Genomic DNA, 4,671 nt, shown 5'->3' with positions numbered 1-4,671 from the left:
GTAAGGTTCCCGGAGTCTACGATGACTGGGAGGAGTGTCGGAGACAGGTTCACCGATTCAGCGGTAACAGTTACAAAGGGTACACCACTAGGGCCGAGGCCGAATCTAGATACGCCCGCTATCTAGCGGGAGAGGGGAGGGAGCGTTGGAGGAACCGGATGAAGACGAGTTTCATCGTGATGATGCTCATCGTGATGACCGCAGCTCTCTTCTATGTGATGGTAGTTTAGATGATCGATATCGACTTGTAATGCGAAGACAAACTCGCTACTCGCGGTCTCGAGACTTGTAATATAATGTTCTATCTTTGTTCGGTCTTTTTAATTTGGAGACTAATATGATGAATTGTATTCGGAGACTAATATGATGAATTGTATTCAAAGACTAATCTTCTATTGTATTTGATGAATCTATTGTTGATGTGTGCTGTCTATATTTTGTCAAATTATACATTTTGTAACCTGCGCAAAAAACAGAAAATAAAAAAATAAAAAAAAACTAATATTCATACTAATGGCGCATCACACGACAGTGCGCCATTAGTATGACAGTGCATACTAATGGCGCATCACCGGGTAGTGCGCCATTAGTATGCTGCGGTTACTAATGGCGCATCCAGAGGTGGTGCGCCATTAGTATGCCAAAGCACCTGGGTATACATGCCCCCTGGGAGGCATACTAATGGCGCACCCTCGCATATACTAATGGCGCACCAGGTGGTGCGCCATTAGTATACCAGATACTAATGGCGCACCAGGTGGTGCGCCATTAGTAAAAATTACTAATGGCGTGCTATCAATGGCGCACCAGTGATGCGCCATTAATGGCCATATTAGGTGCGCCATTAGTAGTGGTATTTCTAGTAGTGCTAGTTGTAGTGACCGTACGATGTCCATCCAACGGCCATTGTGATTATTCAACCTCTGGTCTTCTTGCTCCAGCCGCCCAAAGCAGCACTGGTCGTGCCGCCTGCTCTTGCCTCCCGTGGCCGGCTGTGCTGCCGCGGAGGCCTCACCTCCCGCTTCCACTCCCATCGCTGGCCAGGCCCTGCGGCGACAGCATCCTCACACCGTAGCCGAACCTGTGAACCCTCATACTCCTGTCCACGTGGGCATCCAATGTCACGTCTTCCCTGTCTCCACGTCGTCCCTTCTTAGGACACGCCGCCGTCCACCGCCACGGTGCTCTCGGCGTGGCGTGGTCAATGTGGTCAACGACCGACTTCCATCAGAAGAGTACTATACGTGGAGAGGCTGACAGCTAGGTCGACGGCCGCAGCAAGGAAGTTCCTCCTTATTACGCGGAAAATAATTATTCCTCCAGCTGACAGCAGGGACCCACCGAACGGGCCGTATTTCGTGAAAAAACGTTTCCCCCTTGACTGCTGGTACCCGCCAGCTACATCTTCGCACACAAGGAAGTGTGTCCATGTTACAGGAAAAAAAATGATTCACCCCCCTGACTGCTAGGACCCAACAGCTACATCTTCGCAAGCAAGGAAGTGCCTGACAGTCGGGACCCACCTGGTCGAAGCATACTTAGCTTTGTCATTCTGGTCGTGAACATGTACGTACATACTGGTCGACGTAGAGGCACGCACATGTCGTAGTAGAGGCGCGCACGTAGCATGTACACGTACGTACAGCGGCCAGGGTGCAAGAAAGAAAATACGGCGACACACGTACGTACGGGCGGGGTCTCGAATGCCTACTCGCGCATACGTACGGCCAGGGCTCGTGTACATGGCTGGGTCGAAATGGAGAAGTTGCGCCGTCGTCATGTGCATGGGGAGGCAACAGAATGCTTCTTGTTCATCGGGAGCCAACCGGCTTGGACAGAACAGGCGATGGAAACGAGGCCTGGCATACCGCAGAACGGAGGAAACGGCCTTGTGTTTGACCGGCCATGGTGGAAACGGGATCCAGTTCATTGGGAGGGGTCTGGCGTACCGAAAAACGGAGGAAACAGACTTCTGTTGGACCTCCTACAGTCAAAACGGGGTCCTTTTGACCGGGAGGGGTGTGGCATACCGCAAAACGGACGAAACGGACTTGTGTTGGAGCGCTACGGTCGAAACGGGGGTCTTGTTCATCAGGAGGGGTGTGGCGTACCGCAAAACGGGACTCTACGGGATACTGTGCATCTCCACTATCGACCTCCTCCAGCCTCGATGGGCTACTGTTCATCCACCGTCGACCTCCACCAGCCTCCACCTGCGACTGTTCATCCAAGAGATCCTGTTCATCCAGCCTCCACCGGCTACTGTTCAACCAGCCCTCTCCACGGGGTCCTGTTCAACCACCCCACCACGGGCTATTGTTCATCCAGCCCTCCGCCGGATACTGTTCAACCAGCCCTCCACCGGCTACTGTTCAACCATACCTCCACGGGGTCCTGTTCATTCACCGGCTTGACCGATCGGGGTACTGTTCATCCAGTGGCAACGGCCTCTACTACCACGGGTTCCTGTTCATCCAAACCCCATTGGGAACTGTTCATCCAAACCCCCCAACAGCGCTCACTTTTCATCCAGAGGCAGCATCGATCGGCTTCAGTTAGCAGCAGTAGCGAAGGAAGCGCTCGATCGGGTTCAGTTAACAGCCATCGATCGGTCGCTCGGGTTCAGTAACACGTAGCCTGCAATGCAATCGCTCGGGTTCAGTTAGAGCCCAACGCCTCGCTCGGGTTCAGTTAGAGTGCAATGCCTCGCACACACGGCCGTACGTACGAGAGAAACGTGCATCGCTCTACCCCCCGACCACCCACCGTACCAGGAACTCCCCGATATTTTCCACGCCCTCGCTTCTACCACTGATTTTTCAGTCATGGACGGCCCAAAGAATGTCCTGTGACTGCGTCTCTGGCCCGCCCAGGATGAAAAGCCAATTTTCTGTCATGATTTTTGTCATAGAAGTAGGAGCCCACCACATCTATGATGATACCGGGTTTTGTCCCAGTTATCTTCATAGAAGTGTCATAAGTATGACAGAAAAATTTCGTTCGGCCCAAAATGTCACGGATGTGTCTTCTTTTTGTAGTGTGTGGACTTTGATTGACTTGCCCGATGATCGGCAAGTCATTGAGAATAAATGGATCTTCAAGAGGAAGACGGACGCTGATAGTAGTGTTACTATCTATACAGCTCGAATTGTCGCAAAAGGTTTTCGACAAGTTCAAGGTGTTGACTACGATGAAATTTTCTCACTCGTATGAATGCTTAAAGTCTGCCCAAATCATGTTAGCAATTGCCGCATTTTTTGAAATCTAGCAAATGGAGGTCAAAACTGTATTCCTTAATTGATTTATTAAAGAAGAGTAGTATATAGTGCAACTACAAGGTTTTCTCAATCCTAAAGGTGCTAACAAAGTGTGCAAGCTCCAGAGATCCATCTATGGACTGGTGCAAGCATCTCGGAGTTGGAATATATGCTCTGATGAGTTGATCAAAGCATATAATTTTATACAGACTTGCAGTGAAGACTGTATTTACAAGAAAGTGAGTGGGAGCACTAGAGCCTTTCTGATAAGTATATGTGAATGACATATTGTTGATCAAAATGATGTAGAATTTTCTGGAAAGCGTAAAGGAGTGTTTGAAAGGAGTTTTTCAAAGAAATACCTCGGTGAAGCTGCTTACATATTAGGCGTCAAGATCTATAGAGATAGATCAAGACGATTGTTAAGATTTTTCAATGATTACATACCTTGACAAGATTTTGAAGTAGTTCAAAATGGATCAGTCAATGAAGGATTTCTTGCTTGAGTTGTAAGGTATGAAGTTGAGTAAGACTCAAAACCCGACCACGGCAGAAGATAGAGAGAGAATGAAGGTCATTCCCTATGCCGCAACCATAGGTTCTATAAAGTATGTCATGCTATATACCAGACCAATTATGTACCTTGCCATGAGTTTGGCAAAGGGGTACAATAGTGATCCAGGAGTAGATCACTGGACAGCGGTCAAAATTATCCTTAGAGGACAAAGGAAATATTTCTCAGTTATGTAGGTGATAAAGAGTTCATCGTAAAGAGTTACGTTGATGCAAGCTTTAACACTGATCTGGATGACTCCGAGTCTCAATCTGGATGCAAATTAAAAGTGGGAGAAATTAACTAGAGTAGCTCCATATAGAGCATTGTAGAAATAGAAATTTGCAAAGTACATATGGATCTGAATGTGGCAGACCCGTTGACTAAACTTCTCTCACAAGCAAAACATGATCACACCTTAGTACTCTTTGGGTGTTAATCACATGGCGATGTGAACTAGATTGTTGAGCCTAGTAAACCCTTTGGGTAGTGGTCACATGGTGATATGAACTATTGCTGTTAAATCACATGGCGATGTGAACCAGATTATTGACTCTAGTGCAAGTGGGAGACTGAAGGAAATATGCCCTTGAAGCAATAATAAAGTTGTTATTTCTATTTCCTTATATCATGATAAATGTTTATTATTCATGCTAGAATTCTATTAACCGGAAACTTAGTACATGTGTGAATACATAGAGAAACAGAGTGTCCCTAGTATGCCTCTACTTGATTAGCTCGTTAATCAAAGATGGTTAAATTTCCTAACCATAAACATTTGTTGTCATTTGATGAACGGGATCACATCATTAGAGAATGATGTGATGGACAAGACCCGTCCGTTAGCTTAGCATATTGATC

Source organism: Triticum dicoccoides, chromosome 6A (assembly GCF_002162155.2).
Source record: "Triticum dicoccoides isolate Atlit2015 ecotype Zavitan chromosome 6A, WEW_v2.0, whole genome shotgun sequence".
NCBI classification, from domain to species: domain Eukaryota; kingdom Viridiplantae; phylum Streptophyta; class Magnoliopsida; order Poales; family Poaceae; genus Triticum; species Triticum dicoccoides.
The sequence above is the reverse complement of the archived record's forward strand: the minus strand, read 5'-3'. Positions refer to the sequence as shown.